Consider the following 25,396-nt stretch of genomic DNA (forward strand, 5'->3'; position numbering starts at 1 on the left):
GCCCAACCCAGCCTGGGGGAACCCAGTGGAAACGGCCCAGGGCTGGGGGTCAGGAGACCTGTGTTCTCATCCTGGCTCCACCTCTTGACTGCTGGATGACCAAATGTAAGTCATTTCACTTCTCTGGGCCTCGGCTTTCTCATCTGTAAAATGGGAATTCAATGCCTGTTCTCCCTCCTATAGCCCTGTGTGGGGCAGAGTCTGGGTCTGATATGATTATCTATCCCACCATTTAGTACAGTGCTGGGCTCTTAATCAATCAATCAATGGTATTTATTGAGTGCTTGTGCAGAACACTGTACTAAGCACCTGGGAGAAGTATTATTACAATACAACACAACAGCAAATATGTTCCCTACCCATAATGAGCTTTTAACAAATTCCATGATTATTATTAAACATGTTAAGCACTTACTATGGTGCTAAAGCACTCTCCTAAGCGCTGGGAAGATCTAAATTAATCCAATCCCTGGGGCTCACAGTCTAAGTAGGAAGGAGGAGGATTTGATCCGCATTTTACAGATGGAGTAACTGAGGCTCAGAGAAGTGAAGTGACTTGCTCAGCAGACAAACGGCAGAGTCAGGATTAGAACCCAGGTGCTTTGGACTCCCAGGCCAAGTTGCTTGTCTTCAATATTTATTATTTCAATCCTAATCCCATCGGATGGGTGGAACTCTACAATTAGGTTTAAAGTAAGCCATTATATGGGTAGTCGTTAACTATGATCCCTCAGATTGGAAGGGTGGCTCCCTCAGCCCCCCATATTTTGCCTTATGCAGGTCTGAGGTGAGAGCATTTCTGAGAAGCTTTGAGTCTCAAGTAGAAGCAGCATGGCCTAGTGACCAAAGTATGGGCCTGGGAGTCAGAAGGTCATGGGTTTTAATCCCTGCTCCGCCACTTGCCTGCTGTGTGACGCTGGGCAAGGCAGTTCTCTTCTCCGGGCCTCTGTTTCCTCAACTGTAAAATGGGGATCCAGTGCCTGTTCTCCCTCCTACTTACACTGAGAGCCCCATCTGGGACAGGGACTCTGTCCGACTGATTAAATTGGGTCAACCCCTGCACTTAGGACAGCACTTGACACATAGTAAGTGCTTAACAGTCCCTAGTCTGGACTGTGAGTTCTTTGTGGGCAGGAAATGTGTCTGGTTGTGGATATTCTGTACTCTCCCAAATGCTTAGTACAGTGCTTTGTGCACAGTAAGTGCTCAATAAACATGACTGAACAAGTATCATAATTATTAAGGACCTGCTAGCCAGTGGTGCTGTCAATCAGGTCAGATTCGCTGCTACTGTTCAATCAATCAATAATATTTATTGAGCACTTACTGTGTGCAGAACACTGTACTTAGTGCTTGGGAGAGTACAATATAGTAATAGTATTATTATTATTACCATAATTATCAAGTTTTGTTGAGTCATTTCCTATTCATAGCGACTCCCTGGTGTACTTCCTCAAATAGTGGCATTTGTTAAGCGCTTACTATGTACCAGGCACTGTTCTAAGCACTGGGTTAGATACAATGTAATCAGGTTGGACACAGCCCCTGTCCCACATGGGGCTCCCCATCTTAATCCCCATTTTCCAGATGAGGTCACTGAGGCCCAGAGAAGTGAAATGGCTTGGCCAGGGTCACACAGCAGACATATGGCAGAGCTGAGATTAGAACCCAGGGCCTCCAACTCCCAGGCCCTTGCTCTATCCACTAGGCCACGCTGCTTCCCATCACCCTATCGTTATCTTTATTCTTATTATGGTATTTTTCAAGCACTTACTCTGTGCCTAACACCACTAAGAGCACTGAGGAAGATACAAGTTAATCTCTGGAACGTCTGCTCTCAACTGATTCCAGCCCTACCAAGGGTATGCACGAGTCAGCCAGCAAAACCCTGGGCCCGTTGCCTTGTTTCCACACACTCCTCCTGGGTTTCCAAGGGAACCGGGCCGGACTACAGCGTGAGCTTGGACTTCTGACTGTCCACCGGGAATCCCCTCGGAGTCTCTTAGCCATTTCTCCTTGCCTTAGTATTCATCTGCTGTAAACGTGGCAATGGGAGGCTCTCTCTGGGCCTGGATTCATTGGCCCAGGGGTCATAAGTCACTGGCGAGTTCGAGCTGTTTTGGAAGGGGAATTCTTAGGACAACAGGCCACTGGGCTCTGGGAAATTGAGACATTAGGGTGACATTTTGTGGGCAGGAGAGGCAGGCTGGACATCACGCTGGGAAAAGGGCTTAGAACAGTTCTCCCCACTAAGGAAATTCACAAAGGCCCCCACCAGGGGAATTCCACCGTGGACAGGCTAACACTGGAAAAGTGTAGACATCTTCACCTCTAGACCATAAGCTTGTGGGCAGGGAATGCATCTACCAACTCTGTTTTAGCATACTCTCTCAAGTGCTTAGTATAGTAATTGGTGGGGAGGGAATGTGTCTGTTTATTGTTCAATTGTACTCTCTCAAGGGCTTAGTACAGTGTTCTGCACACAGTAAGCCCTCAATAGATTGATTCACCAACATACCCCGAGGGGGGATTTCAATGAACAGACCAAGAGCATGGAAGCTTTGAGCAATTGAATGCAGAGACTAGCACACCATCTCTTTGCAGTGTTTGAGACCTCCTTGGGCTGGCTAATAATATCGCGAGCCACACAGCTCCACCAATTGCAGTACCAATTCAGTAGTAAGCGCTTAACAAGTGCCATAATTATTATTACTATTAATTATCATTATTATGGGCTTCCAGACTCATCATCACTCTATGACTTCTGCCCACTCAAAATCCTCCAAACAAGTCTTATGCAAACATCTTATAACCTGAAGTGTTGGACGAGCACATTTAGGATGAAGTGGTGTTGCCTAGAAGAAAGACTCCAGGCCTGGGAGGCAGAGGATCTGGGTTCTAATCCTGACTCTGCACTTGCCTGTTGGGTGACCTCGGGTAGGTCATTTAACTTCTCAGTGCCTCAGTTTCCTCCTCTGTAAAGTGGTGATTCAATATCCGTTCTCCCACATCCTCAAACTCTGAGCTCCATAAGGGAGAGGGACTGCTTCCTACCTGATTATCTTGTTTCAATTCCAGCACTTAGACAGTGTTTGGTATAGAGTAAGCACTTAACAAATAACATTAAAATAAAAAAGTAAATCATTTTCCACATCCTCCCCACCCAAAGTAAAATAGGGACTTGGAGGAATCTTTCAACCAAGTGATCAATTAATCAATGGTATTTATTGAGCACTCTCATGTGCTGAGCACTGATCTAAGTTCTCAGTAATGTTGGCAGACATGATCTCTCTCCATGGTTCAAGTCAGAGTTTCAAGGCCCCAAAGGGTCTGCTAAGCAACTCTCCAAAAAGGATTTTGAACGGAAGTGGCGACTTCATTTGGAAACCGATGATGTGATTGTCAACGAGTTAATTTCATCCCATTCGGAGGAACCGGTTCCCAACAAAAACCTTATTGAACAATGACCATCCAAAGCAGCCGTGCAAGGTGTCAGACCACAGCGTGGCTTAGCGGCAAGAGCCCGGGGTTGGGAGTCAGAGGTCGTGGGTTCTAATCCCACCTCTGCCACTTGTCAACTGTGTGACTTTGGGCAGGTCACTTCACTTCTCTGGGCCTCATTTACCTCTTCTGCAAAATGAGGATTAAGACTGTGAGTTCCACATGGGACAACCTGATTACCTTGTATCTACCCCAGAACTTAGAACAGTGCTTGGGACATTGTAAATGCTTAACAATTACCATTATTATTATTAAGAAGTAGTTATGGTCTCTTGACCATGTTTCTCCATATATGTGTATATGCACACACACAGGTGAGTGGTATAGAGTCCTCTATCTTGCTGTCAGTAGGGAACACACCTACCAACTCTTGTGAGACGCAGCTGTCTCTTGGCTAGGGCACAGGCCTGGGAGTCAAGAGGACCTGGGTTCTAATCCTAGCTCCACCACTTGCCTGTTGTGTGAGCTTGGGCAAGTCACTTCACTTCTCTAGGCCTCAGTTACCTCATCTGGAAAATGGGGATTGGAAGTCTGAGCCCCATGTAGGATAGGGACTGTGTCCAACCCAATTTGCTTGTATCTACCCCAGAGCTTAGTACCGTGCCTGGCAGGTAGTAAGCACTTAACAAATACCACAATTATTATAATATTATTGCTACTCTTTAATGGAGCAGCTTTTGGTTGAAGTTTCATCCACATTTTCCTAGGAGTTTCCTGAACATTTCTCTGGAGCAGGTCAACAAATGAGCAGGACGCTTTCAGCAACCACTGACAAACAGTGCCTGGCACATAGTAACAAATGCCATCATCATCATCATCATCCACCTTGACCAAGATTGTACCTAGAACAATCAGTTCTCCGACAACACACAGGGAATCCTTCTAGATCGTAAGCTCATAGTAAGCACTCCATAAATACAAATGACTGATTGACTGACTGAAATCCTGTGCTGTAATTTCCACCCTGGTGTCCAAAACCATGACTGCTTCTTCTGACACTGCATTGAGCCTTATCAACAGATGGTTCTGGGTCAGAAGAATGGTTCCTAATTCTGTCATCACATTCTATCCAAAATGCGTAGTACTAACACACATCGTGCCAGAACTGACTGCATATATATCCCCTGAACAGTAAGAAGTTATCAGAAAAAGTTTTCCTAGCCAGGACAACAGAAAAACTTATCTTCCTCTACCGGACGAGTTCCCAGGAGCCTACGATCTTGGCATCATCTTTAACTCTCTACTGACTTTCAGTCCTCACAGCCAATCGATCTTGGCATCATCTTTAACTCTCTACTGACTTTCAGTCCTCACAGCCAGTCGATCAGTCAATGGTATTTATTGAGCACTTGCTGTGTGCAGAGCACTGTACTAAGCCCTTGGGAGAGTATAACATAACGAGCAGACACATTCTCTGCCCACAATAAGCTTGGTGTAGTGGCTAGAGTATGGGCCTGGGAGTCAGAAGGTCATGGGTTCTAATCCCACCTCCACCACTTGTCTGCTGTGTGACCTTGGTCATGTCATTTCACTTCTCTGGGGCTCAGTTACCTCCTCTGTAAAATGGGGATTGAGACTGTGAGTCTCATGCAGGCCAGGGACTGTGTCCAACCTGATTTGTTTGTATCTACCGCAGCACTTAGTACAGTGCCTGGCATATATTAATCACTTAACGAATACCACAATTATTATTATTATTATTGTTATTATTATTAGTCAACTTCTAAATCTTGCCAATTCACCTTCTGTAACATCTCTTGGATTCCCCCACCCTTCAGACAACTCCCTATCTGGTCCAAGGCCCTGTGATAGCCTCCTTCCTGGTCTCCCCGCCTCCAGCTTCTACCCTCTTCTTCCCACACTCGAAACTGCTGGACAAACCTTCTTCATTCAGCTTTACTTGATACCCTTAAATCAATCAATGGTATTTATTGGACACTTTACCATGTTCAGTGCACTGAACTAAGAGCTAGAAAGATTACACCATAACAAAGTTGGTAGACACATCCCTGCCCACAGCAAGATTATTCATTCATTCATTCAATCACATTTATTGAGCACTTACTGTGTGCAGAGCACTGTACTAAGTGCTTGGGAAGTACAAGTTGGCAACATATAGAGATGGTCCCTACCCAACAGTGGGCTCACAGTCTAGAAGGGGGAGACAGAGATTACAGTCTAGAAGTCTCTTCACTACTCAAAATCCTCAAATGATTACCTATCTCTCCCTTTCTATCAAACTTTCTCCTTCTTATATAGCATATTTATCATATCTTATATATATCTTTTTTCTTATATCTTATATATCTTACATTATCGAGAAGCAGCGTGGCCTCATGGATAGAGCACAGGCCTGGGTTCTAATCCCCACTCTGCCAATTGCTTGCTGGGTGACCTTGGGCAAGTCATTTAACTTCTCTGTCCCTCATTTTCCTAAACTGTTAAATGGGAATTCAATGCCTGTTCTCCCTCCTACTTAGACTGTGAGCCCCATGTGGGACAGGGACTGGGTCCAACCTGATGAACTTGTGTCTTTCCCAGAAGGCAAATATAATAAAAAAAACTCTACTTTCTTCACCTGCTAATCCTTTGCTCCTCCCAAGTTCTCATTCTAACCGTACTTCCCTCTCAGTCAGTCATATTTATTGAGCACTTCCTGTGTGTGGAACACTGTACTAAGTGCTTGGAAGAGTACAAAACAACAATATATCAGTCATATCCCCTGCCTACAATGAGCTTTCAACTCTCCTGCCTTCGACTCCTAGTTTATGCTTTTCCCCCTGCCAGGAACTCCTTTTTCTCCCAAATCTGCCAGACTACAGCTTTCTCTATTCTGGAAAGTGGAATGGCTTAATGGACAGAGCACGGGCTTGGGAGTCAGAAGGTCTTGGGTTCTAATCCCCATTCTGCCACTTGTCTGCTGGATGATGTTGGGCAAGCCCCTTAACTTCTCTGTGCCTCAGTTCCCTCATCTGTACAGTGGGGATTGAGAGTGTGAGCCCCTTGTAGAACAGGGACTGTGCCCAACTGCATTAACTTATATCTACCCCAGTGCTTAGAACAGTGCTTGGCACATAGTAAGTGCTTAACAAGTACTATTATTATTATCATTATTATTATTATTAAGACTTCCTACACTACCAGAAGGATTGCAGGTGGAGGTGGGGCTCTCTGGGAGAAATGTGTCCATTGAATCACTATAGGTCGGAAACAAGTCAACAGCATAAAACAAGACAAGATAATCCCAACTCCACACTCCTGTAAATATGCATGTTTATTAATTGATTTATATGGTATTTGTTTATTTAACTGCATAATCACTTGTTTGGCTGTTTTCTCTTCATGTATTTTCCTTCCTGGCTTGTTCTTCCTTTGACTTTCACTCTGAAAACAACTTGTGTCTGTCTGTCTTCCAGCATTAGAGGATAAGCCCCTTAAGGGCAACTTCCATGTGTCTCCTTACTGCTGTGCTCTTCCAAGTGTTCAGTACAGTGCCTCACCCCTTAGTAGGCACTCAAGTTGTGCACTGGTTGAGAGAAGGAAGACACAGATGGGAATTTTCTACCTCAGTACATTTTGATGATAATAAAAGGCAGACCTGATGAACTCTGACATTTCAGGCACACAACTGAAACTTAAACTGAGAAGCAGTGGGAACCAGTGGATAGAGCACAGGCCTGGGAGTCAGAATGACCTGGGTTCTAAACCCGGCTCCACCACTTATCTGCTGTGTGACTTTGGGCAACTAAGTTTCTCCGTGCCTCAGTTGCCTCACCTGTAAAATGGGGATCAAGACTATGAGCCCCACATAGGACATGGACTGTGTCCAACCTGATTATCCTGCACATAGTAAGCACTTAACAAGTACCTTTTTTAAAAAAAAAAGCACCTACTGATCTCAAGATGAGAGAACGCTACTTCTAGGGAAGTGTAGTTATAATAATAATAATAACAATAATAATAACAATACTATTGGTTATGAGACTACTTGTTCTGTTCTTGAGAAACAGTGTGACATGGTAGAAAGCACACAGCCCCCAAACCTGGGTTCTAATCCCAACTCTGCCACTTGTCCACTGTGGGAATTGGGCAAGTCATTTCACTTCTGATCTGCAAAATGGGGATTAAATAACTGTCTTCCCTTCCCCTTAGACTGTGAACCCCACTTGAAACAGGGACTACGTCCGATCTGATAATCCTGCATTTAGCACAGTGCTTGGAGCACTGTAAGCACCTAAAATGCTACTCATGTGCTTATTATCCTGCCCAGCCTGTTGCATCCATGTAAATACAAACTGACTCGGACCAAGAGCGTGATTCAGGTTACTCTAAAGGGGCCGAGAGGAACCACAGTCAAATCCGAGCATCTGTTTCCAAACCCGTGGGACGTGGGGTGGCCAGATTCCTAACCCGGGGAAAAACCCACCCTCGCTTTTTCCACTTGGGTCAGAGCAGGCTCCGTTCCTAACTTTCCCACTCTCCCCTGTCTCCACCCTCATCCTCGGCCGGTTGTTGATGCCTTCCTCCTCAGTGTGACTCACTCCCTGTGGCTCTCTTGGCTGCCGTCAGGATAATGGTTTGCAATCATCACATTGACCCGGGGGTTGATAACGGCCCCAGATGAAAATCAACCAGTGACTGACCCCAGCGATTTCAAACGAGGTACCACTTTCCCCCAAATTTGCGGCTTTCGTTTCGGTAATGCGACTAGGGAAGCAGACACTGGCTATTTTGAAGGATGAGAAAACAAGCGGGACTTCTTAGTCTTCAGTAAGTAACCAGGCACCCAGTAGATAGAGAAGAGGGCCTGGGAGTCAGAAGACCCGGGTTCTAATCCTGGCTCCACCACTTGTCTGCTGTGTGACTTTGGGCAAGTCACTTCACTTCTCCATGCCTCAGTTCCTGCATCTCTAAAATGGAGAGTAATTCTGCGAGCCCCATGTGGAACAAGGACTGTGTCCAACCTGAGACCATAATATCATTGTGAGAAGAGAATGTGTCCCCTAATTCTGTTGTACGCCTCTTGCATACGGTGTCTGGCACATAGTAAACACTTTACAAATATTATTTTTTAAAAAAAGATATTCTGGCTGAGTAAAACCCAGAGAAGGCCTTGGCTCTGCCTTTGTTATTATTATTAACAGCCGTCGAGTCGTTTCCGATTCGTTGTGACTCCAGTAAATATATTTTCTCCAGAATGTCCTGTCCACTGCCACAATCTGCCTTAGGGGAATACTGAATCTATGTATGCCCCAGAGATTGCCAATTCCCAGAATTCTCATTGATATGCTTGACTTTTCCAGCTCTTCATGCTGTATGGGATTCTTAATGGAGCACAGCTACTGAGGAAGCAGTGCAGCCTAGCAGGTGGAAATGCAGAGGTTTGAGACTTAGGAGAGGTGGATTCTAATTCCGGTTCTACTTGCCTGCTGGGAGACCTTGGGCAAGTCACTTTAAATTATCTGTGCCTCAGCTTCACCATCTGTAAAATGGAAATGAAATACCTGCCCTCTCTCCTACTAAACTGTAAGCCCCAAGTGGGACAGGATCTATTTCCAAACTGCTTATCTTGTATCTACCCCAATGCTGACCTCAGGAGTTCCCTGTGCCCCTCACAGGATGGCACCTGGAGAGTTTCCAGTGCTCTTCCAGTCTCGGCTATGAGAGGGAGAGTCAAGTAAAGGCATAATCATTCCATTTCTAGCTTGAGCAGTGGCTAGGTAGTGGAAGACAATCTGCTACAAGTCAAAACACTCCTGCGCTGGGCAGCAACAGCACAGGAGAGAGTCGAGGGCGAGACTCAAGTTGACTGCATGGAAGGAGGTGATGGTAAATCACTTCCATATTTTGACCAAGAAAACTCTGTGGATCCACCACCAGAAAGATTGAAGATGGAGAGTGGGGTGTTTGGGGAGAGATTTGTCCATGGAGTCACTATGGGTCAGTGACGACTCAACAGCAAAAGACAGAACAAGAACTTTGGGCATGACACACTGTAAGCCCTTAAAAAATACCACAACAGTGATTATTTTTTTATCTAAGATCAAGACAGAGAATGCATGCAGATGAAAATAGGTAATCAATTTTCTCACGCTATTGGTATTTGTAATTCAGCCAGTGACCTCTCCTTGCAAATTATTCTACAGCAGCATTTATAAAAGCTCTCCAGTCTATTTGAACTGGTAATGTTGCCAGAAAAAAAGAAAAAAAATCACAGCTGCAAAGGGTACATGTGATATCCACATGGTTGCTGTTCAGTTTCTGTGTGTGTACAAGCTTTAACACAGCTTGATTTGGATTATATTAGAAAAGCATGGTGTGACCCCATAGGAGAAAATAAGACAGTGCTGGGACATCAGAAAGGCTTGTTGGACTCACAGAGCAGGATATGAAATTAAGCAGTGGATTTGCCTTGGTTCAAAGAAAGTAAATGTGGTAAGGGTCAGTTATTTTCAAATCAATAGATATTTTTCTTGTCTACTGTTCATGCACATTGTTAGCTATCTGGTATGTTAGGCACCGAATTGCATTATGATAGTGCTTCCCAAGAGCTTAGTACAGTGCTCTGCACGCAGTAAGCGCTCGATAAATACGATTGAATGAATGAATGAATAATAGTGGTGTCTGTGAAATGCTTACTATGCGTCAAACTCCGGGGTAAATATCATCAGATCAGACATAGTCCTGGTCCCATCTGGGGCTCACAATGTGAAGGGAAAGAAGAAGAGGTATTTAATCCCTTTCCTACAGATGGGGAAACAGTGCAGCCTGGTGGAAAGAGCACGGGCCTGGGAACCAGAAGGACCTAATCCCGTCTCTGCCACTTGCTTGCTGTGTGACTCTGGGCAAATCACTAAACTTCTCTGTGCCTCAGTTTCCTCATCTATAAAATGGGGATTAAATCTTACTCCCTTCTACTTCATTTGTGAGCCCTATGTGGGGTAGGGACTGAGTCTAAACTGATAATTTTATCTACCCCAGCCCTTACGGCTGTGCTTGGCATATAGTAAGGGCTTAACAAATACCATAATTATTATTATGACGAGACCGAGGCACAGAGAAGTTAAGTGATTTACTAGTCTAAGTTCACTCAGCAGGTAAGGGACAGAGATGGGATTAGAATAATAATAACTATTATTATTATGGTATTTGTTGAGCACTTACTATGTGCCAAGCACTGCTCTAAGCACTGGGGTAGATACAAGGTAAACAGGTTGTCCCATGTGGGGTTCACAGTCTTAATCCCCATTTTACAGATGAGGTAACTGAGGCACGGAGACGTAAAATGACTTGCTCATGGTCACCCAGCAGGCAAGTGGTGGAGTCTTCTGACTCCCAAGCCAATGCCCTTGCCACTAGGCCATGCTGCTTCTCTTAGGCTATGCTACACTACTAGAACCCAAGCCTCCTGACTCCCAGCCCTGTGCTCTGTCCCCTAGGCTCTGCCGCTTTCTCTGACTGCCCTGACTGTACACCTCCAAAACCTGTTTTTCATGAACGCTGTTGACTGGATCAACTCTGATAGCTACTGTCCCATAAACACCTTTTTCCCCTCTCCCATACCACTGGAAAAAATCAATGAAGAGAAAAACCACCTTGAATTGGGCCTTGCATAATTTTTAAATCTGTGGTCCAAATTCTGGTTTCTATTACAGTGTGGTATTCCTCTTTTTGAGTGTAATAATAATAATTTGGGTATTTGTTAAGCTCTTACAGTGTGTTAGGCACTGTAATAAGTGCTGGGATGGATCCAAGCAAATCGGGTTGGATTCAGTCCCTGTCCTACCTTGGGCTCACAGTCTTAATCCCCATTTTACAGATGAAGTAACTGAGGCCCAGAGAAGTAAAGTGACTTGCCCAAGGCCACACACAAACAAGTGGTGGAACTGAGATTAGAACCCATGACCTTCTGATTCCCAGGCCCATGTTATTTTATTGCCATAGCTGCTGTAGGGTGCTGAGGGGGTCTGGGATGGGGGTGTGATTTTTTTTAATGGTATTTGTTAAGCACTGCCAGCACTGTGATTTGCATAAGAGATTGGCTTACAAATTTGTCTGGGCGACCTATCAATTTGTTTATTTTTTATGGTATTTCTAAAGCATTTACTATATGAGGGGCATCGTACTAAGCACAAGTTAATCAGGTTGGACAGAGTCCCTGTTCCACTTGGGGCTCAGAGTCTCAATCCCTGCATTACAGACGAGGTAACTGAGACCCAGAGAAGTGAAGTGACTTTCCCAGGGCCACGCAGCAGACAAGTGGCAGAGTAGGGATTCGAACCCATGACCTTCTGACTCTCGACCCTGGACTCTATCCACTACGCCACATTAGTGGGCAGGGAATGTGTCTACTGACTCTATAATAGCGTACCTGTCCAAGGGCTTAATACAGTGCTCGGCACACAGGAAGCTCTCAATGAAGATGATTGATTAGGAGGCAGTCTATGTCCAAGCACCTTTGTGCTTAAAAAGTGACAATCGGGGAAAACCACTGGTGGTGTTGAGGCATGTATGCTTTTAGGTGGATAAGTTGAGGTGCCTCTGGCCCCCCGGGTACCCCAAAAATACTAGAGTCGAGAGAGAATGGGGTTGAGCTTGTTCTGCAGTGATCAGAATGAGGAGAGAATCCCTGAGAGGAAGACAAACGCCAGTGACCTCCAGATAGCTGGCTTTCCGATAACGAGACTGGATCTAGAGTCCTGGATGTGGTTTTGTTGGAAATAGCTCTTCTTCTACCGGAAAACCAAAGCCACGGTCCAAGCGTAGCATCAAAAATGCACCCGAAAAATTCTTTTTACATGCCAACTCTCTGGGGCAACCCACTGCTGGCTCTCTGACTCTTATGACTGTTATGACCTTACGGACTGTAAACTTGTTTTGGGCGGGTATCCTGTCGTATTGTACTCTCCCAAGTGCAGAGTACGGTATTTGTTCAATTATTCATTGTTATATTTATTGAGCACTTATTCTTCCCCCTCCCAGCCCCACAGCACTTAAGGACATATCTGTAATTTTCTTTATTTGTATTGATGTCTGTCTCCCCTCATCTAGACCTTGAGCTCATTATGGGCAGGGAGTGTGACTGTCTATTGTTTGGTTTGTACTCTCCCAAACTTATTGTATTCTCCCAAATGTGTAGTTCAATTGTTCATTCAGTTGTATTTATTGACCACTTACTGTGTGCCAAGCACAGTACTAAGTGCTTGGGAGAGTACAATAGAACAATAAACTGAAACATTCTCTACCCACAGTGTGCTTATAGTCTAGAGGGGGAGACAGACGTTAATACAAATAAATGAACAGTTCTCTGCACACCACAAGCGCTCAGTAAATACCTCTGATTGACCAGCTGATTGTAATGACTCCATTCTTTACTCTCTCCCGGTAACGTTTTCTAAAATGTTTCTCAGAGCAGGCACTTTAATGTACAAAGCTGAGCCAACCTCCTAAGCAAATGAGAGGATTGGCAGTCTTGGGGTGGGACGTCACAGCGAGGAAAACACTTTCCCATACTTTAACTTTTTGTCGGTCAGATGGTCATCAAGAGAAGTGGCTTAGGGACCCCTGAAGTATTCATTCATTCATTCAATCATATTTATTGAGCACTTACTGTGTGCAGAGCACTGTACTAAGGGTTTGGGAGAGTACAAACAGAACAATGTGGTCACATTCCCTGACCACAATGAGCTCAAGGTCTAGGCGAGGGAAAACAGATATCAATAGAAATAAGTAAAATTACAGATATGTCTATAAGTTCTGGGGGTCTGGGAGGGGGAAGAGCAAAGGGAGCAAGTCAAGGCATCGCAGAAGAGAGTGGGAGATGAAGAAAGGTGGGGCTTAGTCTGGAAGACCTCTTGGAGGAGATGTGCCTTCAATAAGGCTTTGAAAGGGGGAGAGTAATTGACTGTCAGATTCGAGGAGGGAGGGTATTCCAGGCCAAAGGCAAGATGTGGGCCAGGGGTCGGTGAGATCAAGGCCCAGAGGAGTGAAGTGGGTGGGCTGGGTTGTAGAAGGAGAGAAGTGAGGTGAGGTAGGAGGGGACAAGGTGGTGGACTGCTTTAAAGCCAATTGATGATGAGTTTCTGTTTGATGTGGAAGTGGATGGGCAACCACTGGTGGTTTTTGAGGAGCAGGGTGACATGTCCTGAACCTTTCTGTAGAAAAATGATCTGAGCAGCAGACTGAAGTATTGCCTGGAGTGGGAAGAGGCACGTGGCTGGGAGGTCAGCAAGGAGGCTGATGCAGTAATGCAGGCAGGATAGGATGAGAAATTGTATTAACGAGGTGGAAGTTTGGGTGGAGAGGAAAAGAAAGGAGGCAGTGTGGTCTAGTGGAAAAAGGCCAGACCTGGGACTCAGATGACATGAGTTCAAATCCCAGCTCTGCCACTTGTGTGGTGGGTGACCTTGGGCAATTCACTGAATGCCTCTGTGCCACAGCTTTCTCATCTGCAAAATTAGGATGAGGGATCAGTTCTCCCTCCCTTAGACCATGAGCCTTGTGTGGGACAGGGAATGTGTTTAATCAGTTTATATTGTCTTTACAGTATTTGGTCTGAAGTTATTCCTTAAATTCCACAGTTATTATGTTCTTCCCCTACTCCTAATAATAGCAGTATTTGTTAAGCACTTACTAAATGCTAAACATTGTACTAAGCCTGGGGTCTTGTCTCATGCTGTCGAATCATCTTCAGTCCGCAGCAACTCCATGCAGCATGGCTCAGTGGAAAGAGCACGGGCTTGGGAGCCAGAAGTCATGGGTTCTAATGCTGGCTCTGTCACTTGTCAGCTGTGTGACTTTGGGCAAGTCACTTAACTTCTCTGGTCCTCGGTTACCTCATCTGTAAAATGGGGATTAAGACTGTGAGCCCCACATGGGACAACCTGATCACCTTGTATTTCCCCCTCAGCGTTTAGAACAGTGCTTCACACATAGTAAGTGCTTAACAAATGCTATCATTGTTATTATTATAACTCCATGGACACATCTTCCAGAATGTCCCACCTCCATCTGCAATTGTTCTGGCAGTGGGTCCATAGAGTTTTCTTGGTCAAAATGCAGAAGTGGTTTACAGTTGCCTCCTTCCGTGCAGTAAACTTGAGTCTTCACCTTTGATTCTCCCCCATGCCGCTGCTGCCCAGCTCAGGTGAGTTTTGACTTGTAGCAGATAGCCTTCCACTCTCTAGCCACTGCCCAACCTGGGAATGGAAAGGGTAGGCCTCTGCTTGCTTGACTCTCCCTCCTGTAGCCGAGGCTGGTAGAGTACTGGAAATTTTCCAGGTGCCATCCTCAGAGGGACAAGCCTGGGGGAGACACAGGATAATCAGATAATCCCTTTTCCACAAGGGACTAAAAGTCTAAGTAGGAGGGAGAACAGGTATTATGCTTTCCATTTTATGCTGCTTCCTCTAGACTAATCCTGGGTTTCCAGTTTTACCTCTGCTCTCCCCCTGCTGCTCCTGACCCTCCCCTCAAGATTTGCTCGTGCCAGGTTAGAACTGCTGTTAATTCACACAAGCGTCTTCTCTTTTCATCCAGTTGGATACCGCACTCTTGACCCTGAAACCTCCTGCCATGTCCTGTCTCTAAACTGTCGCTCACTTCTCTTCTTGACTCTGGTCCCTCTGGCCTCATTTCCCAGCTCTCAGTTAAAATGGCTGAGCCAAAATAGCTAGCAACCCCTTCTTTTCCAACCCTCCCCTGCAATCGCTCTTTCCCTATGAAAAGCAGTGTGGCCGAGTGGGAAGAGCATGGTCTGGGAGTCAGCAGACCTGGGTTCTAATCCCACTTGTCTGCTGTGTGAACTTGAGCAAGTCATTTCACTTCTCTGGGCCTCAGTTACCTCATCTGTAAAATGGAGATGTAATACCTGTTCTCCCTTCCACTTAGATTGTGAGCCCTCTATGGGAAGAAGATTAGGTTCAACCTCAGTCTCTTGTATCTACCACAGTGCTTGGCACACAGTAAGTACTTTAACAAATACCACAATTGTTAATACTGTCTGTGGCCAAGGACCTTGTTGATTTCCCACCTGTGGATTCTTTCCTAGCACTTAATATAGTGCTTTACACACAGTAAGTGCTTAATAAATACTATTACTACTATTAATAATAATAATAATTGTGGAATTTGTTAAGCACTGTACTAAGTGCTTTGGAAAGTACAGCATAACAACAGACACAGTCCTGTCCACAACGAGCTTACAGTCTAGAGGATACCTATATATCGATTGATCTACAAATCTTACTCACATATTTACTTTCTTATTGATCTACCCATCTTTCCTTACTCCTGCTATTGCTGGTTGTAGCTTGGCATTTGTCCTTCTGCTCTCCATTAATTCTAACTAACTTTTGTCTGCCTGTCTCCTCTGTTAGATTGTAAACTCCTTTAAGGTGGGGAGACATACTATGGCCTAGTGGCCTAGGTAGTCAGAGGACCTGGGTTCTAATCCTAGGTCTGTCATTTGCCTGCTGGGTGACCCTGGGGAAGCCACTTCACTTCTCTGTACCTCAGTTTCCTCATCTGTAAATAGGAGATTCAATCCCTGTCCTCCCTCCTATTTAGACTGTGAGCCCCAAGTGGGACCCGATTGTCTTGTATCTGTCTCATTACTTAGTACAGTTCTGGGAACAGAGTAGGCACTTATTAAATGCTACGATCATTTTATCTTTCACCTCTGGGGTACTTTTCCAAAGACTCTGCACAGGGCTCTGTGCTCAGTAGGTTCTCAAGAAAGACTACTGACAAATAACATTCCCAAACATCTAGTATAGTGCTTTGCACACAGTGAGCACTCAATAAATAGGATTGAATGAAAGAATGAATGGAGCAATTGGTTAATTGATTGATTGTTTGAATATGAGTCACAAGGAGTTGTCAGATGGAAAGCCTGGGGGTTGGGAGGTGTCCTGGGCTTCCAGCTGTGTGGAAGGCGGGGCAGCAAGTGACTATCATATTGTTATACTGTCCTTTCCCAAGCACTTAGTACAGTGCTCTGCACATGACAAGCACTCAGTAAATAGGACTGACTGACTCTGGAGTTTTTCCATCTGGTCTGGAGGCTGCCTCGGCTGCCACATTTGGTTTGACGGGCTCCCAGAAGAAGGGCTGGTCTTCTTGATCCGGAAAGAAGATCAAAACCATTTCCCGAGTGGGAAGTGCTCGCAGGGAAAGATTGGTTTTGCCATCCTCCTGACCTCACCAGCCTCCCCTCCCTCCTGTGGCCGAGCAGATGTGGAAACCCTAAGGAAACACGAACGCATATTTTCTTAAACTCGACCATACCAGTGGCGTTTCGTCAAGTCGTAGGCCCGAAATTGATCTTGTAAAGTCCACACCCTGGGACTGAAAAAACGCAAACCGAAATGGGATCCTAGTTCAGCTTGGGATCCGCTCCGGGCTGAGCTCAGCCGTGATGTGGCCGGAGGACACCGTATCCCTTCTGCCGAGGGCAGGACCCCGGACAGGATGCAAGCCTTCTCCGTAACAGGTTGTTTCCCTGTGGAAGAGAACATGTTCCGGTCTGCCTGAGGGTGGTGGGCAGAACACAGCTATAATTGGAGCAGCCATGGCCCAGAGGAAAGAGCACATGTCTAGGAGTCAGAGGACCTGGGTCCTTCTCCCAGCTCTGCCACACACTTGCTGAGTGACCTTGGATAAGTCACCTAACTTCTCTGTGCCTCCGTTTCCTCCTCTGTAAAATGGGGATTTAATACCTGTTCTCCCTCCTACTTAGACTGTGAGCCCCATGTAGGACAGGGGCTGTGCTAGAATTGATTAACTCGTATCTACCCCAACACTTAGAACACTGGTAGTCACGTAGTAAGTGTTTAATAAGATCACTGTGGGCAGGGAATGTACCTATTTGTTGTTGTACTGTACTCTTCCAAGCACTTAGTTGAGTGCTTTGCACACAGTAAGCGCTCAGTAAATACGATTAAATGAATGGATTGAATGAACGAAATACCATTTCAAAAAATCACTTGCCATTTTCCTTAAAGTGGAGGGGGAAGTAATGTGGCCTAGTGGGTAGAGCATGGGCCTGGAAATCAGGAGGACCTGGGTTCTAATCCCAGTCTTGCCTTTTGTCTACTGTGTGTCCTTGGGCAGCTCAACTTAACTCTCTGTGCCTCCATTACCTTATATGTAAAATAGGGATTAAGACTGTGAGCCCCTTGTGGGACAGGGACTGTGTCTGACCTGATTAGCTGGTAGCTACCCCAGCGTGCTTGACACAGAGAAAGCGCTTAATAAATACCATCATTAATCCACTGATTGCCTTGGCCTCCAGAGGAAGAGATTTGGGGCTCCCAGGAGGTATTGCAATGACTGAATCAATGGAACTTCAGCTGGGAGCAAGGAGGCTAATGCAGTAGTCAAGGTGGGGTAGATTAAGTTCTTGGATCTGCCTGGTAGCAGTTTGGTTGGAGAGAAAAGGGCAGATTTTAGCAAAGTCGTGAAGGCTGAACCAACTGGATTTGGTAGCAGATTGAATTCATTTGTTGAATGAAAAATTTATTCCTATTCTCTTTCATTCATCAGTCTAACCAGGAGGGAGAACAGGATTTGAACCCACATTTTTGGGTCAAGGAAACTGAGGCACAGAGAAATGAAATGACTCACCCAAGGTCTCTCAACAGGCAAGAGGTGGAGCCGGCATCAGAACCCAGGTCCTCTTGTCACCCACGCCTGAGTTCTATCCACTAGGCCAAGCTGCTTCATTGAGGGGTGCAGGGAGAAAACAGAGGAGGCAAGGTAGAAGAATTCTAGAAGAGAAGTAGAGCTCATCAGCTTTGACTTGGAATGGTAAACAATCCCTTTAGAGCCTTCCAAGAGCACGTAGTCTGCTAACTGCTCAGTTATCTGACCAGGGTTCAACCCCATTGTCTGACCGACGCAGATGAGCTGGCAACGTGAACCTGAGGTTGTATCTGCCCATGTCCCATTCAATTACGGGATCTCACGGGTTGCGGAGAAATGGACCACACCCCAGAGTGGGGTACCGAAGGGGAAGTTTGGAACGATGGTTTTCCTCAGCCTTCAATTAGGTAAACCACAATTTTCCAGGAGAAAAACAAGTGGGCTCTGAAAAATTGCTTTTACAAACAAGACGGCTGCCCAGAGAACTTGAGGTAGGTGAATCTAATTTCGATCTGTGGACGTGACCAATGGTTAAATACACCAGTTGTCTCAAAGACACCTTTGGGGACGTGGTAGAGATGTTTACTCCTTGGAAAGGAAGGTGGCGATTGAGGCAGCATGGCCTAGTGGATAGAGCATGGACCTGGGATTTTGAAAGACCTGGGTTCTAAACCCGGCTGTACCATGTGTCTTCTGCATGAGCTCTCTGTGGGGAGGGAATGTTTATTGTTCTATCATACTCTCCCAAGCACTTAGTACAGTGCTATGCATACAATAAGCACTTAATAAATACAGTTGACTCACTGACTGACTGACTTGGGCAAATCATTTTCCTTCTGAGTGCCTCGGTTACCTTGCCAGTAGAAGGGGATTATGACAGTGAGACCCATGTGGTACATGGCCTGTGTCCAGACTGATTATTCATTCAATCGTATTTATTGAGCGCTTACTGTGTGCAGTTTGTGTCTTTCCCAGTGCTTAGGAAAGTGACTGACACATAGGCAGTAACGTGGCCTAATGGATAGAGCCCAGGCCTGGAAGTTAGAAGGACCTGGGTTCTAATCATGACTCTGCCATTTGTCTGCTGTGCGACCTTGTGGGCAAGTCACTTAACTTCTCTAGACCTCAGTTCCCTCATCTGTGAAAAGGAGATTAACACTATGAGCCCCACATGGGACAGGGACTGTGTCCAACCTGATTACCTTGTATCTACCCCAGCACTTAGAGCAGTGCTTTGCACATAGTAAGTGCTTAACAAATACCACAATTATTATGATTATTATTGTTATATGATAGGGTTGACATGATCCTTGCTCATCCCAAGTCTCTGACAAGAAAAGACTCTGACAAGTCTCTGTCAGGGTAGGACAGATCCAAAACAGTGACTTTTGGGCCTGTGATCTCAAAGAAGCTGATCCCCTCTTAGTTTCCATCCCACTTGTTCCCTCCTAAAATCCCTGCTCCAAAATCCCTGCAAAATCAACATTTGTTCCCCTGGCCTGGTTAGTTTTTGTCTTAAGTTAGAATGTACAGGCCAGGAAGCTGTACTTTTCCCTGAAAGAACTCAAAATTTTTAGATTTTTTTTCCATTGGGAAATGAGCTCCAGTTACAGAGTCAGAAGATCTGGGTTTAAATCAGTCAATCAATCCTACTTATTGAGCTCTCACTGTGTGTAAAACACTGTACTAAGTACTGGAGTACACTACAACAGAATTGGTAGACATGTTCCCTGCCCCCACGGAGCTTACAGTATAGAGGAACTCCATCATTTGTCTGCTGTTTGACCTTGGGTAAGTCACTTACCATCTTCACGCCAGCACTATCCCAGCACTATCCCAGCACTTAGTGCATTTGACACATGAGAAGTGTTTAATAAATCCATAATAATAATTATTATTGTTATTATTAGGGAAATATTTCCAAGCTCATTTGAGACCAGATCTTATAGCATATGTATTCAAGAGAAACATTTACTTCATGGATCAATTCTAGAGTAAAATGCTCATTGTGAACATTTTTTTATAATGGTGTTTGTTAAGCACTTACTATGTGCCAGGCACTATACTAAGCACTGGGGTAGATACAAGTGCTAATCCATACAATCACTGACTGTTCACTCCTGGTTTTCCTCTTCTCTCTCTGGCCGTTCATTCCCAGTCTCCTTCTCAGGCTCCTCCTCTGACTCCCACCCCCAAATGTGGGGTTCCTCAAGATGCAGTTCTGGGTCCCCTTCTATTCTCCATTTACACTCACTCCCCTGGAGAACCCATTCACACTCATGGCTTCAACTACCACCTCTTTGAGGATGATTTCCAAATCTACATCTCCAGCTTCGGTCTCTCTTCTTCTCTGCAGTCTCACATTTCCTCCTGCTGTGAGGCCATCCCTACTTGGATGTACTGCCATCACCTCAAGCTTAACATGTCCAAAACAGAACTCCATATCTTTCCACCCAAACCCTGTCCTCCCCCTGACTTTCCCATCACTGTAGATGGCACCACCATCCTTCCTGTCTCACAAGCCTGTACCTTGGCATTATCCTTGACTTCACTCTCTCATTCAATCCACATATTCAATCCATCACTAAACCCTGTCAGTTCAACCTTCACAACATTGCTAAAATCTGCCCTTTTTTGGCCATCCAAACTGCTGCCACATTAATCTGAGCATTTATCCTAACCTGCTTTGATTACTGTATCAGCCTCCTTGCAGACCTCCCAGCCCCCTGTCTCTCCCCACTCCAGTCCATACTTCACTCTGCTGTCTGGATCATATTTCAACAAAAACATTCAATCCATGTCTCCCCATTCCTCAAGAACTCCAGTGGTTGCCCATTCACCGCTGCATCAAACGGAAACTCCTCTCCATTGGCTTTAAAGCACTCAATCACTTTCCCCCCTTCTACCTCACCTCACTACTTTCTTACTACAACCCAGCCCACACTCTTTGCTCCTCTAATGCCAACATTCTCACTGTGCCTCCATCTCATCTATCTCTCTGCTGACCTCTCGCCTACATCCTGCCTCTGGCTAGAACACCCTTCCTCTTCATATACGACAGACCATCAATCTCCCCACCTTCAAAGCTTTATTGAAGGCACATCTCCTCCAAGAGGCCTTCCCTGACTAAGCCCTCCTTTCCTCTTCTCCCACTTCCTTCTGTGTCACCCTGATTTTCTCCCTTTCACCTCTCCCTCTGCCCCACAGAACCGATGTACGTATCCGTGATTTTTAAATTTCTATTAATGTCTGTCTCCCCCTCTAGACTTTAAGTTCATTTGGGCAGGGAATGTATCTGTTACACTGTTCTATTGTACTCTCCCAAGTGCCTAGTTCTGCACACAGTAAGTGCTCAATAAATATGATTGATTGATTGATCAGTTGATTAACTGGCATGAACTAGAAAGCAGCGTGGCCTATTGGAAAGAGCACGGGCCTGAGAAACAGAGGACCTGGGTTCTAATCTAGCTCTGCCACTTGTCTGCTGTGTGATCTTGGGCAAGTCACTTTACTTCTCTGAGCCTCAGTTACCTCATCTGGAAAAGGGGATTAAGATTGGGAGATCATGTGTGACATGGTCTGTGTCCAACCTGATTGCTTTGTATCTACCCCAGTACATTCCTTGGAACATAGTAAAGTGCTTAGCAAATACAAAAAAAAAAAGTTCCCTATTTACTTTAAATTTGCTTGCTTTCTCCAAGTGTTTACTATGGTGCTTTTCACATGTAAGTGGCTAATAACTATTATCACTACTGATTATTTACAAACTACACATCCCTCCTTCTCTCAGTATAACCTGTTGTATGTCCCTTTTTCTGGATTTTATTGAATTTATAACTGCCTATCTCCCCCATTAAATTACAAGCTCCTTTTTTAAAGTGCTTCCTATCGAGCAAACACTGATCTAAGCACTGGAGTAGATAATAATAACTGTGGTATTTGTTAAGCACGTACTGTGTGCCAGTACTGTACTAAGTGCTGCGGAAGTTACAATATTATCGGGTTGGAAACAGTCCCTGTCCCACATGGGGCTCACAGTCTTACTCCTCATTTTACAGATGAGGAAACTGAGACACAGAGAAGTGAAATGACTTGCCTGAGACCACACAGCAGACTAGAGACGAAGCCAGAATTAGAACCCAAGTCCTACTGACTCCCAGGTCCCTGCTCTTTCCACTAAGCCACTCTGGTAGATACAATTTTGTCAGGCTGGACACAATCCCTATTCCACAGGGGGATCACAGTAAGTAGGAGGGAGTAGGATTTAATCCCCATTTTACAGATGAAAAAACTGGGGCCCAGAGAAGGGAAGTGATTTGCCCAAGGTCACACAGGAGACAAGTGGCGAAGCTGGGATTAGAACCCATGTCCACTGGCTCCCAGGCCCCATGCTCTATCCACTAGGCCACTCTGCTTCCCTGAGGGAAGGGATTATTGCTACCAATTCTATTGTACTATCCCAAGCACTTAGTACAGGGCTCTGCATGCAGAAAACATTCAATAACTGCCATTTCATTGATTGATTGACCGGTTACTTTTTTGTGGGGTGTGGGGGGGCACAGGCAAGGGAATCCTTGAGCCTTTCTAGAAAACCAGAACAAAGCATCATGTTTCCAATTGAGTGTCTGGTTACCTTTCTGGGTAATTGTGATTATGCATAAAAAAAATTACATTTTTCGGTTGGCCAAAATAGATTCCCAAAGTCTATAATTTCTAGTGAGTAACCATAAGAAAAATATTTACAGAGAAAAGTTTGAGTCACATAGCATAGATGTGCAAATTTAAAACATGTTGATATGGTCTGCTGCTCATTTGTGGGTGACTAGTACATTCATCAAAATAGACTCTTGATATGCACCATAAACTGAAGGAATGAATAAATACTTTGGGGCATCCTTTAAAGCAATCATTTTTAAAGATCATATGTTGCTAGACTCTGTCTTTTCTTTTAGTTAAATTTAATTTTATCTTAGGGTCAGAAAATGTACAAATCAAATGCAATAGGAGGAATATGTCGCCTACTGTTTTTAAATGAGAATTTTTTAAAATGGCAATGAAATTCCACAGAGCTCAATGTTTCCCATTCTTCTGATGGTGACAAAAACTGGAATATAAATGGACTAAAGTCTAGATAAAGATGTCCAAACTATTAAAGATTTAATGCACCTTCAGTGTGGTTCCTGTAAGACTTGGTGAGCCCCATGTCGGACAGGGACTGTGTCCAAACCAATTTGCTTGTATCCATCCCAGTGATCAGAACAGTGTCTGGCACATAGTAAGTGCTTAACAAATACCAAAGTTATTGTTATTATTATTATTATTATTATTATTATCATTATTATTATTATTATTATTACTCCTTCCACAGATAGTTGTTCCTCCCGAACCCCCCGGCAGCTTCAAAGCCCTTTCTGATTTTCTATTTTCCTGCGGAAATTGTTCATCTCATCTCCCGACCTTAAATCTACCCACAATTCCTACCTCAGGATTTCCGCATCACCTAAGAACTTGGGCACTCCCCCCACCCCAGCAATGCCCTGCACTGCACTTATGTATATATCTTTAACTCTAATCATTCCTCTTAGCTTTAATTTAATGATAATAATTATTATTATGGTATTTGTTAAGCACTTGCTATGTATAGAGCTCTGTTTTAAACGCTGGGGTAGATACCAGGTAAAGAGGTTGCACACAGTCCCTATCCCAGATGGGGCTCACAGGCTTAATCCCCATTTTCCAGATGAGGTAACTGAGGCAAGAGAAGTGAAGTGACCTCCCCAAGGTCACACAAAAAACAAGTGACAGACCTCGGATTAGAACCCAGGTCTTTCTGACTCCCAAGCCCATGCTCTCTCCAGTAGGCCATTCCCAGGTCTACCCCAGTTGGATCCATCCTTGGGAAAAGGAGGCAACTCAGCAGCTAATTATATTTCTAGTTTTCCTTAAGTGCTCACTATATGGTAAGCCCCGAGGTAGACAGAAAGTCATCAGTTCAGACGCAGTCCCTGTCCCACATGGGGCTCAGAGTGTAAGTAGGAAGGAAGCCCCATTTTAAAGATGAGGAACTGAGGCACAGAGAAAATAAGTGACTTCCCCAAGCTCACACAGCAGACAAATGGCAGAGTTGAGATGAGAACTCAGGTTCTCTGACTCCAAGGCCTGTGCTCTTTACACCAGGCTGTGTTGTGGAGGATTTTGTCTTCTCTTTTGCCATCTAGTCATCTTTGACCCATAGCGACACCATGGTTATATCTCTCCCTGAACACCCCGCCTCCATCTGCAATCGTTCTGGTAGTGGATCCATAGAATTTTCTTGGTCAAAATGCGGAAGTGGTTTACCATCGACTCCTTCCAAACAGTAAACTCAAATCTCTGCCCTCGACTTTCTCCCGTGCTGCTGCTGCCCAACACAGGTGAGTTTTGACTTGTAGCACATTGCCTTCCACTCACTAGCCACTGCCCAAGCTAGGAATGGAATGGATAGGCCTCTGCTTGACTCTCCCTCCCATAGTCAAGACTGGTAGAGGACTGGAAACTCTCCAGGTGCTATCCCGAGAGGGATATGGAGGATTTTAGGTCTTGGTTATTCTGAGGGGAAGCAGTGAGGGGAAGCAGTGAAAGAAAGTATGGGCTTGTTGACCCTAAAAAGAGTGTGGAGATGGGAAGTACCAAACTGTTGTTTCTTAAATCATATCTGAGCTTGGCGTTTCACAAACCACACCACTGTGACTTGCTTCCTCCAGATGCCTGATTGCTTGACCCCAGGATGCTGTCCGGAAGAAATCTGACATCAGAATCCATTTTTTCATATATTTCAGGAATATAAAATTACCACAGGGACTGGCAGAACTACTCTGATCCAAATTTGGGTTTTCTGGTGTTTTGAACTTTGGCTAGTTCAATTCTCAGCCCACTGAAACTTGGCTCTGGGGAGGGAACTCAAGTCAGATGCGCATTTCATTTTGCAAACAAGGGTTCATATCTCGTAACCGTCCAGATGTGGACCGAAGGGGAACCAAAGAGCCGTGTTGGTACACAGAGCGATCAGGAGACTGGTGGTTCTTAGCCAGGAGGTGGGTAGACAACCCTCATCCACTGCTGATTTCCCAGCATTCCTCAGTTCCACATGAAAATCACATCCTGCTGAAACCGCCCTCTCAAAGGTCAGCAACGATCTCCTTCTTGCCAAATCCCACAGCCTCTACTTCATCCTAATCCTCCTTGACGTCTCAGCTGCCTTTGACACTGTGCC

General features: G+C 45.0%; 3 non-coding genes across 3 annotated transcripts; 1 reads left to right on the plus strand and 2 right to left on the minus strand.

Moving 5' to 3' along the window:
• Positions 1–9,109: 9,109 nt before the first annotated feature.
• On the plus strand, positions 9,110–9,247 carry LOC119924296. Its single transcript, XR_005449095.1, has one exon. It is a non-coding gene; the product is annotated as a small nucleolar RNA SNORA7 (small nucleolar RNA).
• A 5,410-nt stretch (positions 9,248–14,657) lies between these two features.
• On the minus strand, positions 14,658–14,799 carry LOC119924492. The gene has a single exon (XR_005449203.1). It is a non-coding gene; the product is annotated as a small nucleolar RNA SNORA7 (small nucleolar RNA).
• A 9,768-nt stretch (positions 14,800–24,567) lies between these two features.
• On the minus strand, positions 24,568–24,705 carry LOC119924889. Its single transcript, XR_005449568.1, has one exon. It is a non-coding gene; the product is annotated as a small nucleolar RNA SNORA7 (small nucleolar RNA).
• Positions 24,706–25,396: the final 691 nt, after the last annotated feature.

Source organism: Tachyglossus aculeatus, chromosome 2 (genome assembly GCF_015852505.1).
Source record: "Tachyglossus aculeatus isolate mTacAcu1 chromosome 2, mTacAcu1.pri, whole genome shotgun sequence".
In the NCBI taxonomy this organism is placed as follows: domain Eukaryota; kingdom Metazoa; phylum Chordata; class Mammalia; order Monotremata; family Tachyglossidae; genus Tachyglossus; species Tachyglossus aculeatus.